This window comes from Ochlerotatus camptorhynchus, unplaced genomic scaffold, assembly GCF_037179485.1.
Source record: "Ochlerotatus camptorhynchus isolate MF236.1 unplaced genomic scaffold, CSIRO-AGI_Acam_v1.1 ptg000330l, whole genome shotgun sequence".
NCBI classification, from domain to species: Eukaryota; Metazoa; Arthropoda; class Insecta; order Diptera; family Culicidae; genus Ochlerotatus; species Ochlerotatus camptorhynchus.
In genome coordinates, this window is record NW_027040818.1 from 6,465,690 (window position 1) to 6,482,346 (window position 16,657).

Genomic DNA, 16,657 nt, shown 5'->3' on the forward strand with positions numbered 1-16,657 from the left:
TTATTGATTTATTGATTTATTGATTTATTGATTTATTGATTTATTGATTTATTGATTTATTGATTTATTGATTTATTGATTTATTGATTTATTGATTTATTGATTTATTGATTTATTGATTTATTGATTTATTGATTTATTGATTTATTGATTTATTGATTTATTGATTTATTTATTTATTGTTTTTTTATTTATTGAAATTTTGATTTATTGATTTATTGATTTATTAATTGATTGATCTATTGATTTATTGATTTATTGATTTAATGATTTATTTATTTATTGATTTATTAATTGATTGATATATTGATTTATTGATTTACTTATTTATTGATTTATTGATTATTGGATTTATTGATTTGTGATTTTTTGATTAATTGAAATTTTGATTTATAGATCTATTAATTTTTTGATTTATTGATATATTGATTTATTGATTTATTGATTTATTAATTTATTGATTTATTGCATGGGTTTATTGATTTATTGCATGGATTTATTTATTTATTAATTTACTGATTTATTGATTTATTGATTAATAGATTTATTGATTTATTGATTTATTGATTTATTGATTTATTGATTTATTGATTTATTGATTTATTGATTTATTGATTTATTGATTTATTGATTTATTGATTTATTGATTTATTGATTTATTGATTTATTGATTTATTGATTTATTGATTTATTGATTTATTGATTTATTGATTTATTGATTTATTGATTTGTAGATTTATTGATTTGTTGATTTGTTGATTTATTGATTTATTGATTTATTGATTTATTGATTTATTGATTTATTGATTTATTGATTTATTGGTTTATTGATTTATTGATTTATTGATTTATTGATTTATTGATTTACTGATTTATTGATTAATTCATTTATTGATTTATTGATGTATTGATTTATTGATTTATCTATTTATTAATGTATTGATTTATCGATTTACTGATTTATTTATTTATTGATTTACAGTCATACCTCGATATAAAGCAACCTCGATATAACGTAACTCGATATAACGTAACTCGATATAACGTAACTTCCACCTCGATATAACGTAACTTTTTTTTAAGTCTAAATATTGAAAAATATCAACTCACAATCGATTATTAACGTTACAAATGCATTTTAAATTATTTTATACATAGTATTATTAAATTTTTCATATAACGCTGGGTTGAATAAACATTTTTTTTTTTGCTTTATTATAGAGACTTTCAGCCTGTAACTGGTTCGTCTCTTTGAAGGATTTTGGCTCCTGAGGGGCCCCGGAGAGAGGAAATAAATAAATTACATAGTGTTTGTTACAGAGTTTAAGTATTTTAGGGTTCTGTGTCGATTGTTTTAATAGTAAGGAAGGTAAACGAAGTTGAGGTTAATTTCCGAGAGAGAGAGTCAATGTCCGTAGCCTGCGGGGTTGTTATCGTTGTTCTTCCGTTTGACATGTCATTTAGAGAGCTGGTGTTGTCCAAGTGCCGTCGTTCGTCCGTTGTCGTGTCATTGTTCGTTTCGGGGTTCTACGTATATTGATAATAGCCTGTGCCTTTAAGGAAGTCGAGAAGTGATCTTTCCCTGTCTGGGTCATTGGATAATGTGTCTCTGATGCTGAGACCGATACCGTTTTGGTTTCGGAGGTTTTGATGTGCAGGGCAATTTATTATGAGATGCTCAACTGACATTTTGGTTGAGCACCCCATACATTGTTTGTGGAATCCATCACGGGATCCGAGATCGTGTGAGAATCTGGTGTAGCCGCAGCGTAATCTGTACAGTACTCTCTGGTCCTTCTAGTTTTTGGTGTCGGACCAGCATTTCGTATCTCCTTTTATTTTGCGTAAGAAAGGGTCTCGGATATTAGCCCATTCCTTGTCCCATGCCGGAGCGATGATCGTTTTGATCCAGATTTTTAAATCCACTGTAGGTTTTGATCTGCCGATCGCTGCCAGCTTGTCCGCAGCCTCGTTTCCACTGATATTGCAGTGACTGGGAACCCAGGCATATACGGTGTTACTGTTCGAAGCCATTCTAATTGCTTGCACCAACGGGTGTCGGTTCTTCGGACTCTGGCCGAATCGGTAATGATGGCCTTCCAGGAAAAACTGGACTCCGTAACGGCTGAGAAGATGGCAGCTGCCTCAGCCGAGAAGATCGATGTAGGCTTAGGAAGGCCTCTGCTGGTATCTAGGTTGGGGCCGAATACGCCATAGCCGACTTCTTGAATAAACATAATTTTTATCCTAGAGAGAGAACCCAGCTCAATAACGGATGGTTTGTTTTCTTTGTCTTCTTTTTTTTCTCCCCTACCCAATCGTGTTGTTGGTTTGCGAAGGCAAGCCTGGGCCCGCACGAAAAAAGTTGTTTTCAAAAGGATGATAGCCCCATTTCTAATGTTCGGCCTAGTTTGCAGTGACAGTTCATGACTGGATCTCGATGACGTTTGCATGATCGATAGCAAAGCTGTCTCCTCTCTCTCAGATTTTTATTATTTCAGACATGGGAAATGTTTCATTCGACGGAGAAAACATCCAGCTATTTTGACGTAGGACTACGTCTGTGATCTCTATATGGGGGTACACTTTGTGAAAACCCAAAATGGAACATGTAACAAAATTATGAAAGATTTTGAACAGTTATAACTCTGTCCATATCGGATGGATTTTAATTCTAAACAAGCCAATCGATTGGAAAGTCATCTATAAATCTGTTAAAATGAACACTTTATCAATTGTCAATAGGTCACTATGTGCAACTGTTGCTATCATAATTTAAATTATCACAGATTGCCTGCGAAAAGCGCTTTCCCTAACACAGATTTAAAAATTGATTTCACTCCAGTCTTGCCAAACGGTGTTTATTCAATCACTGCGTGTGGTGAGTGGTGGTATTCGGTCGTCATCAGCAGCAACAGCAGTGCTTTCGGCGCCTGGCGTTCTCCAGTACATAATGAAAGCCTGCCCTCATGCAGCTAGCTGCATGCTCTCGATTCAGCCTGCGATTCTACGAAGAAATAGGATGAAGCCCCACCGCTACTGATCGGATTCAGTTGCGCGTCGTGCGCCACAGTGGGCCATCTATGCCAAGTGCATCGCCCTCGTTCCAAACAACAGCTTTATCTGTATTGAACACCCTAATAGTAGCTCAGCATTACTCAACCATTACGACAAAACGTTCCTTTTCAAGACCACCATAAATTTGTTAAAGAGTATTTTCTGGACATTTCTCAAGGTCATTAATCGGATATCAGTTCCCATAAGTTTCAATCTAACATACCACGTATTTTAAGACAACCCACAATTACAAAAAACCAAAGTAGGTCGCAGCATGAAAGTGGTTTGATTTTGATCCAAAGATGATGGATTTTAATTCGTAAACGCCAATCGATTGGAAATTTTTGTACAAATGAGAACAAGACTATCAATTTACAAAAGGTCACTATTGAAAATTGCACGAATGTGCAACTGTTGCGATGGCGATCAAAATTATCACCGATTGCCTGCAAAAAGTGCATTCCTTAACACAGATTAAAGAATCGAATTCCCTCCTGTCTCGCCGAACGGTGTTTACTCAATCACCGTGCGTGGTGAATGGTGGTGTCCGATCGTCATAAGCAGCAGCAGTGCTTTCGGCGCGTGGCGTTTTCCAGTACATAATGGAAGGCTGCCCGCAAGCAGCTAGCTATCAAGGCTGCCCACAAGAGCCCTGGATTCACCGAAGAAAGAGGAAGAAGTCGCACCGCTACTGATCGGATTCAGTTGCGCGTCGTGAGCCACAGTGGGCCATCTATGCTAAGTTGGAGGCGAACCAGCCCCAGGCTAAAAGCCTCCCTAATAAAGATAAATAATAATAATAATCTATGCCAAGGGCGTCAACCTCGTTCCAAACAACATACAGCTCGTCAGCTTCATCAGTGTTGAACACCCTAATAGTAGCTCAGCAATACTCAATCATCTCGACAAAACGGTCCTTTTCTGGACCACCATAAATTTGTTAAAAATCTCCTTCTGCAGTTAACAAATAACATTTTTCATATAAAACCACAGAATGTTGTGGCAATAACGACATGGTGAGCGGGGCTCGCTCTTCCCCCATCGGCCAGTGCACAAAGTCACGTGGGTTTTCCGTGATGGACATACCGAAAATCAGATCGACCACATCTGCATCAGCCGAAAATGGAGACGGAGCCTTCTTGATGTCCGGAATAAACGCAGCGCCGACATCGCGTCTGACCATCACCTTCTAATCGGTGAAATCTGCCTACGCATGGCGCGGATCCAGCGACGGGAGGAGAGACTCGGGCGGCGGTTCAACACACGCCGACTTGAAGATCGAGCGGTAAAAAGGTCTTTTGTTGAAGAACTTGAGACTTGAGCTGCGGACGTTCCAGAAGGTGGCAGCGTAGAAGAACAATGGACGGCTATCAAGAATACCTTTATAGAAACAAGCGAGAACAACTTGGGTGAGCTGCGCACCCAGAGGAAAGAGTGGATCACAGATGAAACCTGGCGGAAGATTGAGGAGCGTAGAGAAGCAAAAGCCGCGATAGTGCGGGCGAGAACCAGAGGAACCAAGAACGAAGCCCGTCAACGGTACTCGGCTCTAGAGAAGGAAGTCAAGCGCTCTTGCAGACGGGACAAGCGAGCGTGGGTGAACTCCCTGGCCGACGAAGGGGAGAAAGCCGCAAACACTGGCGATATACGCCTCCTCTACGATATCTCACGACGCCTGAGTGGAGCAAAGATGAACCCGAGGATGCTAGTGAAGGACATGACTAGACAATTGCTTACCGACCCCACTGACCAGCTGAAACGCTGGTTTGAGCACTTCGAACAACTTCTTCAATTTTCGACGGCCAACCAGCCATCAACATCTCGCCATCAACATCTCGCCATGATCCGCCTAGGGTGCGGCGCATCAATCGCGTCAATTCCGAGGCCCCATCACTGCAGGAGATTGAAGCAGCTATCCGAAGCATGAAATCCAACAAGGCTCCAGAGTTCGATCGCATATCAGCAGAGATGCTCAAAGCTGACCCCATGCTATCCGCACAAATGTTGCATCAACTATTCTGTAATATCTGGGACACCGCGACTTTTCCGGCCGACTGGATGCAGGGCATCTTAGTGAAGGTCCCAAAGAAGGGGGATCTGACTGTGTGCGACAATTGGTGAGGCATCATGTTACTGTGTATTGTCCTCAAAGTTCTTTGCAAAGTTATCCTGAATCGGATACAGGAGAAGATCGACGCGACTCTCCGACGGCAGCAGGCAGGATGAATCTATATTCTCTCGCACGGACATCACAAACTAACACTTCTTCCTTGTGTGGCACGTTTCATTAGGTTCCTAGATTCGCCTCAATGCATTACCAATGCATGAATTTGTATATTGTGTGGCAAGCACAATGATACTCTATGCCCAGGGAAGTCGAGAAAATTTTCAACCCGAAAGATTCCCTCGACCGGACCGGGAATCGAACCAACCGCTTCTGGCTTGGTAACACCGTGCCTTTACTGACTAGGCTATGAGACCCCGGTAGAAAACTCATCGGGAATATTTTAAACAATGCAGCGGTTGTACTTAAAAGTTGATTTACTTTTTTTTCCTTACTTTGTTTTCCGTCGATCTTGTTTTCCGTACTGAATACCAATGCTACCGACGCCAGGGAGCCAGCTCCCACACAACGGCTTTACTTCCCTTCCGAAGGAAGGCATGATATCAGAGATTTTATGCCCCAGAAATACCCCACAGGCACCGACTGGGATTGAAGCCCAGGCCTGTTGGGATGAGAGGTAATCACGTTTACCACTAAACCACCGGTGCCGCAGTTCATTCACTGTTGGTATCGATTCCATGTTCACACAAACGGCACCATTTGAAATATTTAAAGAGTTTTAATGAAAAAGATTTTAAACAACGAAAAGAACTAAGCACAAAAACAAGTGTACCGACCAATCGCGGTCCTTCATCAACCTTCCGTTCGTGCCTCTAGGCACAGACTCTAGTACTTTTTTTTTTTTTCATTTTCATATCTTTCATGTAAGCTTTGGGAACTTATCTAATAAAATTGGGGTAAATTATATAAGAAAGGTTTTGTAAACCTGTTAGATGACTAGAAAAAAAATTGGGTCATCTTTGGGTTACAAAAAACAATTTTTGATTTAAAAAAATATTTTTTTTTTGCTTCGATATAACGTAACTCGATATAACGTAACGTTGCTTTATATCGAGGTACGACTGTATTGATGTATTGATTTATCGATTTATTGATTTATTTATTTATTGATTTATTGATTTATTGATTTATCGATTTATTGATTTATTGAATTATTGATTTATTTATTTATTGATTACTTGATTAAATGATTTATTGATGTTGTATTTATTCATTGATTTATTGAAATATTGGTTTATTGATTTATTGATTTATTGGTTTATTGATTTATCGATTAATTGATTTATTGATTTATTGATATTTTGATTGATTGATGTATTGATTTATTGATTTATTGATTTATTGATTTATTGATTTATTTTTATATTGATTTATTTATTTATTGATTTATATATTTATTGATTTATTGATTTAGTTATTTATTGATTTATTGATTTATGGATTTTTATTATGTATTTTTTTATATCTTTAGATATTTATTTCAAGCATAATTTTTCAAAAGGACGTATGTAACATTTGACATCAAATGAGAAAAATGGGGTGGCAATATTCAGACTATATTATTAAACTCTATTTAAAAGTTTTTGTTATTTTTCACGATCTGTTGCTGCCAAAAGTTACATACAGGATTTTAGTTTATGTTTATTATGAAAAATGCTGGGGTTTTGCATACATTAACAGCAATTTTGATAAAATTAAAAGATACACCCTTTTGGTTCTGAACTTCTCACATACACCTTTATTGATTCGACGTTATAGTACCTTGGTTGTTATATACACCTTGTGAGATGCGTCGATTTGACAGATCGTTTTACACTTGCGTCAGATACACCAGTTTTTATTTGGAAGCAGAAATACGTCGGTCTGCTAACTCTCACAAAGAAATTCGTCATTTTGAGGAACGGAGAGGTTATCTGGAACAAGAGTATAACTGATGATTAAAATAACGGGATCCAGTATCAGGTAGTGAGTTGTTCGACCTACACAAAGAAGTCACGGACAAGACAATTTTCCTGTCACCTCAGAAAGTCCTGTCAGAAACAAACATGCAGAGCAGAAACGGGTTTCCTTCCGCTGCTGGAAGCGGAACAGCGAGCGCTGGTGTACGTGGAATCGATGCTGTTTGAGACGGCAGCCAGGAAGACAACGACCGGCGAGACGAAAGATTTTTTTTTGTATAAACGTTTCGATTCGTTCGAAAACGAGACTAGGGGTGATCATCTTGGCGTGCGCACCGGTTTGAATTATACCTTTCAGGTTAGTCTAATGGAAATTATGCTGAACCACCATGGTCATGATGATGACAATTATCATGGTTGAAATATTATCTGTTTCATTGGAAGCAAAATGCACCGAAACCGTCACCATAGGAATTACTATCACGACGGGTTGGGCGCGTTTGGTGTTCAATGAAATGGATGATGTTGAATAGATTTAAACTGCTAACGGAAATTTTCTCCGCAGGAAAAGTCAACCAACGAGAACCATCATTGTTTATGTTCAGATCCTGTTCTGGGGGCATTTCATTTGCCGGCGAGTTTAGCGAAACGGTTTCAACTTCTTCGTAGTACTCGACGCTGGGAAATTGGGCCATAAACGCCGAAGAAACAGCAAACTGTTGTGACCCTGGTTGTGGATCGTCAAGCTGAGTGGCTGCGTCTAAAAAAAATATTTTCAACTACGTTTTTATCATGAATATTGACAAAAACATACCTAGCAGCAGCTGTATTGCATCAAAATCCATTTTGAATTTATTCGGAACCAGCACGACACAACTGCTGTTTCAAATTTTCGATTTTCATTTGCACACGAGACGTTTCACTGTTAGCGTATCTGCGGTTTGCGTGTTATTTTCAATTTTTGACAGTTGCGTCATATTGACGGCAATAGGGTGTATCTAAACCTTTTTCAAAACATTGAAAGAAGAACACATAGGGCGGTAATTGAATTTATTTTTTCTTCGATGATTAAGTTTTTAAACTTTGTTTCGCAATTACTAAAGAGTAAAGCATAAAATTTACAACCGGATAGAGGGAAAAACTCGATTTTTTTATTTTTGCGACTTACGTCCTTTTGAAAAGTTATGCTTGATTTATTTGTTTATTTTTATTTTTTTTTTTATTAATTTACTTATTGATTTATTGATTTATTTATTTATTTATTTATATATTTATTTATTTATTTTTAAATTAATTAATTTATTTATTTAGTTTTTATTTATTTATTTTTTAATTAATTAATTTATATATTTATTTATTTTTTATTTATTTATTTATTTATTTATTTATTTTTTATATATTTATTAATTTATTTATTTTTTTAATAATTTATAAAACGGCGAAGTAATTACAGTTTTCATACAACGGAGGATAGAACTAGGGTCCCTTACTCTTTTTTTCATTCTCCTACGTCCTTTTATTCTATTCATCTCTTTTCAGAAAGCGAGTAATGGCGCTATAACCACAAACGAAGTGTGCTATAATCATAAGCCATATAGGGCTAGGACAAGAGTTAGTGCTCATGTCCAGACCACAAGAGGAAAATGGAGCATTTTTAGACTAGATGCTCCCAAACGACTAAATATAAATGCAACGAAACGTACGGTACGAGATGTCCAAGTTTCATCTATTTATTGGATGCTGAAGCAACGTGTTTATATCTTTGATTTAAATAAGCCCAATGTTTCTGAATCATCTTGCCCCTTGAATGCTGCACAGTAAGGGCCGTTTGGATATATTTTGTGCATCTCTGATGTGCAACATATATCAAATAAACAAGACAAATTATGGATGCATAATTATGGGGTTCTTTCCATTCCAGTGTTTAAAAAAAAACTCTTTTCATCACTGTTTCACTAAGTTGTTAATTTATTACACTTTATTCAAAATACAAAGTTTCCCTTTACAAGACCTATGTATTTTCATTTGTCTACCTAAATTGGAATGACTGATTAATTTAGTTTAATTTAGTTAAATGAATGGTGCGTACCGATCGATGGTCGATTAGCTGCTGCGTCAGAATTCCACGTCCGGTCCCATTCGTTCTGCGTCGTCGTCGTTAGCAGTGCAGTTGTCAGTTTGATTTATCAGTTTGAACAAACTCGTCAAAGCAATAATTGGAGTCTCATGATTAAATTCTATCAAATTTCTCTTGATACTACTAAAAACTTGACCCATAATGATCAATTCCATCCCGATGATCAACTTTCCCCTGAATTACGATTCTTTTATTTTCAGTAAATACCTGTAAACCACTTTGAGATAGTTCCAACTGTATTTCTCAATGTGTTTTTTCACAAACATAAAACTTTTATGTGAAAGTTTAGTCGAATTGTTAACATTTTAATTTTATCTTATAACATCCTGATGTCTCTTCGACTCAAAAAACGTGAATCAATCGGGTTGTGGATTACTAAAACGGTTTACCGATTCGACAAAACCAAAACTTGAATTAACCATCTTACCACAGACAAACACATATAAAACTCGCAAGTTGTTCATCGAACAAGCATTTAATGGTCAATTTAAAAGAAACGTAGTTGGTAGTATCACCACCTGTAGCGCGCATAGTCAATTCCCTTGCGTTTGACGTTTACCCACAACCGCCATCTGTTCAGCGCACTACCCACCACAGTGTCTCAACAGATGGCGGTAATGTTTTAGCGACGATGTTTTACAGTGAGAAATATTCAATATATGTAACATGGTCAGAGCTGGTAAATATCACGGTCATCATGAGACAATGAGAAAATATCATGAGCATTCTTGTCATTTTCTAATGATCAAGCACTCATGAGAATAATTCTCATACGGTTTTGACATCAAAATTTCTTACTCATTTGAGTGAATTTATGCAAGCAACAGTATGTAATCAGTAGAATGAATATATTTTTAAGATATCCGCGGAACAAGTAACAATAATATCAATAAATGAGCTATTAATTGAGATGTTCAGAACAAGGCCAAGTTCTGTCACGTCGTTTGAGGAAAATCTCTATCATCATTTTCTTATCCGACGATAATAACAGAAGTATCTCTGTAAAAATCGCGTAAGATCTTCCATTGAAAATTACATTTATCAGCCCTGGAATGGTTAATTATGCAATAAGAAAGGGGAACTTATATCCCTTCCACCAAGATATCAGAAATCAGAACATCTGAACATCAGAAGTCCGTTCAAAATTACTGAATAATGGTACGAAAAAATTGCAAAGGGAAACCATTTTTTTAGGAATATAAAATCGTCTTGTTGGCTATCCTTGCATTTACGATTTTTGTTCGTACATTCGTGCTTTTAAAAATTCATACTACAAAGTAATTAATTCGCCTTTTGTGTCTTCGACGAGATTTGCCTACCAATACCAACGTTTACATCGGAGGTACCCAGTCTTCATCAATCCACCCTATCAAACGTCAACTCAGCGGTTCCACTCCAACTTCAAGTACCCCCTTCATACCCACCAACATTCACATCAGCATCAGCTCTACAAATAAACAAAAAAAACAACAACAACAGCAGTAACAAAAACTCTTGGGCTCCCGAGAAGACAACAGCAGCAAAATGCTACTGGCATTACTGAAGAAGCTCTTGCAGTTGATCTAAAATAACAGAATAATTTTTCAAAATTAAAGAACCCAAATCATAAATTATACGAACTACTGTACGAATGTTTCGTAAAGTTAACGAAAATATTGTTTTACGTACGAAACCCATTTTTACGAAATGAGCGTGAGAGAATTAATGAAAAAATAATTTCAGTGTAGTACCACATTAAACCCCTAATTTAAAACACCTCGGTTCATCGAACGCGTATCAATTAAGTGTGCCCTAATGCAACCAATAATCACACCTCACCGATTTGACAACGGAACACCCTCGGCTATCAACGCCTCTTCTGACCAAATTCCTAACTCTAGTAAGAGCGATTTGACTTTTTCATCCATCCTCGTGTCGCATTCAAAAACCGCTAGTTTTCCCAAAAAAATTAACATAAAAATTCACCGATAGCTTTGGCGATGGCGATGCACAGAGGGCAAACGCCTGGCCAAAATTATTAACTGCTCTTTTGAGCGATATTAGATAAACATTTGCCAATGATGGCAAACATTACAATTTTGAGATCATTATCCATCAACTAGTTAGCATTGGATACAAGGAACTCAATTTCTGAGAAATGTTTACGTCTGGGAACGGCTGTGGTTGGTTGATTTTTGAAAAAAAAAATAAAGCTCTAAAATGTTTAAAAACTTCCCAAAATTTGTAAACATCATTTAACGTTTCTCAACCGTTGCCACACAAAAAAGAATAAAGCAACTTAGAAAACCTCAAACAAAGGTATTTTTCATATTTTGACCAGGTTTTTGTTCTAGTTACTCCTCTGTGCGTTGGTGGGACACGCAGCATACTACTTACTGGTTCGCAAAATATGCCACCTTCTTGCGCAATTTTCCCAACCTGACCTATCGCAATCCGCTCCCTCATGAGTTAAAGATCCTTGAAGTTTAGCATATAAAATCGAAAAGCTTTTGGCGAAAATGTATCAGTTGATTGGTAGCAATCCACAACAGTAAATCTGGTAGTGAAAATCAAACAAGAACCAAAATGAAATTGCTGATTTTGGTAAGTTATTATGCGTCAAAGGAGCGCCAAAGGATCGATATTCAACACTGGAACTCTTCTCCTTGCAGACCGTCTTTGTGATCGTTCTGTTCTGTGCCATCGCCGTCCAAGCAGGCCCAGTCAACAACGATGAGAGTATTGTCGCCCAGCAACAGAACAACGCGGTCGAAGATGGTGCCCAACCTGAAAGCAGCTTCCATCACTTCTTCAAGAAGCACTGGCTATGGCTGCTGGGCTAAGCTGCTTACTCCAGAATAATAATAAGAAGGTTCTCTCTAGTCAACAGTTATTTCGGTTATAACGGTTAACCTCATACGATAATTTCGATTCGTTTTTCTTGTTTTAAAATCAAATCTAAAAAGCCTTAACCATCCAAATATGATCTAAAGTGAGTCAGAGTGATAGATATTGTAAGCTATGTCAATTGGATCTGGTTTTCTTCGAATTCGTAATTGCCTAAATTACTGGAATCCGGTAATTTCGGTAATCGGGTCGGGTAATTATAACGAAGTTCGTGAGCTCCAGAATTTGAAGCAAAACAGATCCAATTGACATAGCTTACTTTATCTATCACTCTTACTCACTTTAAATCACATTTGGATGTTGAAGGCTTTTTAGATTTGATTTGAAATCAAACATACGGAGAATACCGAAATTAATTCCTTACCGAGCAAGCAGTGGAAAAAAAAGTGCCGTAACGTAAACAGCGCGATCAACAGTGGCGCAAATTTTGAATGCGCCAGGTTCTTAAGGTTAACTCGAATCCACCCCACCCCCTACTTCAATAGCTCATAGTCATTCATATAGGCAATCTTCTAAACAAATTAAATCAATAAAGTGTATGGATAAGTAAACAAAACATTGGCGATTTTTCTGCAATATTTAACTTTCCGGACTCGATTGTGACGCTGTGATGTGTGTGAGTCTGTTCGCTAACACGAGGAAAGAAATAAGCCAAAAACCGTGAAATTTATACGTTGATCAGTTTTTCTACCTTCTGACCCTCTCTAGCGGAACCGTTGGAACATTCAGAAACCGAGTTTGGTGAAGGTCAAGTGATAAGTGCATCTCGCTCCAAATAGGCAACATTAGAAAGCTCGAAATACTGATATACAGGAATCCCCCGAATAGCACGGTGGGTGGTGCCGTCCACCCAATCCAAGTGACCTCCAATTGAGGTGCTTAACGTCAATATCATTTTCATTTTGCAGCGTTTGGTGGGGCAATGGTAGCGCAATTCAATCCAAAGCCGAGGATAAACGAAGGGTAATGGCTGAATGGTCTATGCGGACCACGTGAACGCCATGGGAAAAGGAAGGGATTGAAGAGGTCGTTTATTGGGGGGGGGGGGGGTTTGAGGAAATGACACATAGTACTACACCGTTTGAAAAATTCATGTAAATTTCTGTGAGATATAGCGCACATAAAATTAACGCTAGATTTGGCGTAAATTTACACGATATTTCATAATAATGAGAGAGAGAAGAATTAGTAATTTCCATTTAATTCCACTACCTTATTTGCTTATCCTTGACAGATACGCGTATTTCGTCTACAATGTGCAGACTTCTTCAGTATCTTGTACTAATACTCGACTAAAGTATTAGTACAAGACACTGAAGAAGTCTACACATTGTAGACGAAATACGCGTATCTGTCAAGGATAAGCAAATAAGATAGTGGAATTAAATGGAAATTACTAATCCTTCTCCCTCTCATTATACAGGTATTCCACTAAGATGCTCACATTCATCAGGATACTATATTTCATGTAAATTTAAGCGCAATATCGCATAAATTAGCAATATTGTATGCAAGCTTGTAAACGATTTCGCTGTTTCTGCCAACCATAGCTCAAAATTAAACGAAGGGGGATTTTGCGCGATAGTTAAAAATCAGATTTTTTTTTCTGTGTAGATTTGTGCTCAAAAAATAAAAGAAACGAAAATCCATCCCTCACTTATTCATCCTTTCACATATATAGCAAATTGATATTTTAAAGCAACCATCAAAATAAACAGACAATATATGAAAAGGCTAATTACCCGTTGCTTTAAAGGCTAGTAGCCTCCCTAAGCGGACCCCCCGCATCCTAACTCTTTTGTTTATCTACCTAATGTTATTAGGCTGTCTAAATTTTCTTATTTAAGTTCGTTTGATGATTATGCCACAGACAAACAGACGTAACTCTTAGAAAAACTTGTTCTTGAAAACATAGTATCTCAAAACATATAACTTCAGTAACGACATCTCTCTGGCTTCTCGCGGAAAACAAGCTTGCTCGCTAACTCGTAAACAATATTGCATAAAAGTTCTATAGAATATATAGAAACGTCCAACTGATCCGATGCCAGCGCTGCGGCGAGTAGTTCGCGGAACTGATAATATTCAAATCAACCGTTAAATGCATGAACGAAGATGCACAATGAAGAGTTACGTCTGTTTGTCTGTGATTATGCTATCTCATTAGCCTAGTTTAATAAATAATTGAAATCTCTAATCTACCTAATCAATTATAACCCATGCTTTATTAAGTACCTGCACTTGTGCATGTAATCTAAAATTTAACGTGTTTCAAGTTGTTTTTGACTTTGACCTATATTTATTATATATTAGTTCGTCCCAGGTGACACCTTCAAGTGACTAAAATGCTTCACTTTGAAGTTAGTTTCCTAGCTGATTTTTAAATTATATAGGGTGTATGATCCAACTACGCTCACACGTTTCCACTATGTTGTCCCACAAAATTACGTATGAATATGTCACAATAGAAGCACGCCACAGTGGAAGTCCCGAGCCATAGTTCAAACACTTATCCCAAATCAAAATGAAGCATATATAAAATTAGTTACAATACCATGTACAAAAACGGTGTTTAACATTGTTTCCTAAGTAACGCTTCAATGAAAACAATAATGAAAGCCTGTCACGCAAGTAGAAGGAGCACTGTTGGGCACTGTCTGAAATATTTCAATAGTATAATTCCCGTGCAAACCCAAATAAATCTATCTGTGTAAAAATCAATAAAATAAGAGCGATTTGCGGAAAACCCGCCAGTATCGCACCCAACGTCAGTGCCTATACGTAAGCGTACTACGAGGCGGCTCTCAAACAAAGGAGTAACAAGTGTGATACTATCACTTCAGGCTAGAACTTTGGTTTTCTCATGCAATGGTTCATGGCTCAATAATCCTCATCGAATGCTCATCACACTATTCTGCCACGGCATGAGCCAACGATGCCGGACCTAAACCAACCGTCTCCAACGCTCTACTATGAAGCATAAGATTAAGCCCGCCCACCAACCTCCAGGTTAAAAACTAGCCAAGAGGAGGGAGGTGCTTATCGTCAATATCAGACATAAAGTGAACATTTTATACGATAGATGAAAAGATGAAAGCATAGAATTGATAGTTCCGTTATAGTACGGCAGTGTGAAATTTGTATATAGAAATTAGAAAGCAAGTAAAGGACAATTTTGAGGAAGGTACGAATAAAATATTTTTTTCTTTTTGAATTTGTTTTCCGTCGATCTTGTTTTCTATACTGAGTACCAATGCTACCGATGCCAAGGAGGCAGCTCCCACACCTGGGCCCTACCTATCGACCCATCAACTCATAGACCGGGGACCAACGGCTTTACTTCCTTTCCAAAGGAATGCGTGATCAGAGATTTTATGCCTCCGAAAATCCCGGCCAGGATTTTTGGGTCGAGAGGCAATCACGCTTACCAGTACACCACCGGCGCTGCTATTTTAAACCCTTTTCGACGGAAAACAAAGGATTTAAAGCCATAATGAGATTTCGCTTCACTTGAAAATCGACGATACATTCATTGAAAGGGATGAGTAAAGCAACGACGAGAAAATCCACAGTCGGTATTTCGTTTTAAGCGTGCTTCTTTTTCATTTTCGTTTCGTGCTGACAGCCTAGCTAGGAATTATAGAAATGATGCGTTAAACACGTTGTATGAAAGAAATAAAACTTGCGATCATTCTTGAATACGTAGAGCCTTGAATCCAACTAATGTCAATCGTTAACTTTACGCATGAAGTAATAAAAACACGATTAGTTGAAATGAAGTACAGATGGAAGATGGACAGTGGAGCAGGCGAATGAACCATCCATCATGGACACTGCAAAAAATGGGCCACTACTTTGGGCTAGGCACGTCGTAAGAATGCCGGACGACAACCCTGTCAAAATAGGTTCTCGAAAGTGAACCAACTGAAACAAGAAGAAGAGGCACGCAGCGGGCAAGGTGGATCGACCAAGTAGAAGGCGACCTACGGACCCTCCCCAGACAACGAGGCCAACACAATTCGTAAATTTCTAACTCTTTCGCATTTTTCTATTTGCTGATTACCAAGAGTGACTACAATATTGGTTGAATTCCGTTTTAAACTGAACGCGATTGAATTACATTTTTTACAATCAATTGCAAAATACTTTTGTTGCACCAATTGTAAAAGATCAAATTTCATTTTGGAATGTAGAATGTATCCATGTCAGCAGAATCTTTTATTTCCATTTCGTCTACGTAAATTAAGGTCTTGAGGTTTTTAAGAATAAAAGATAGGGGAATTTACGTATTCTCGTCAATCTAAGCAGCTTCCGCACTTCTATATACATTTTCTCAGTGTCACGCACACATATGACGTGTCTGTTTGTTTGCATTCATCTGCTGCTAGCTATTTTATCGATTCCAATCAACAAAACTTTCCAAAATGGTTTGAAAACGTTTTTAAGGCGCTCCAAACTTCTCAGGTGAGTGTAACTATTGTCGGCAGCCTCTTTTACTTCGGCAACCATTCCGTTTAAACTGCGTGTTAACCAGCTGTTCTATTATCGGTAACT

At 37.5% G+C, this 16,657-nt stretch overlaps 1 protein-coding gene across 1 annotated transcript in view; it reads left to right on the forward strand.

Moving 5' to 3' along the window:
* RecQ4 (RecQ4 helicase) overlaps positions 1 to 3,668 on the forward strand; it is a 394,445-nt gene extending 390,777 nt beyond the window's left edge. The window contains exon 10 of the mRNA XM_065230373.1: positions 3,654 to 3,668. The gene's annotated coding sequence lies outside the window, so the exon portion shown is untranslated. The remainder of the gene's footprint in view (positions 1 to 3,653) is intronic.
* Positions 3,669 to 16,657: the final 12,989 nt, after the last annotated feature.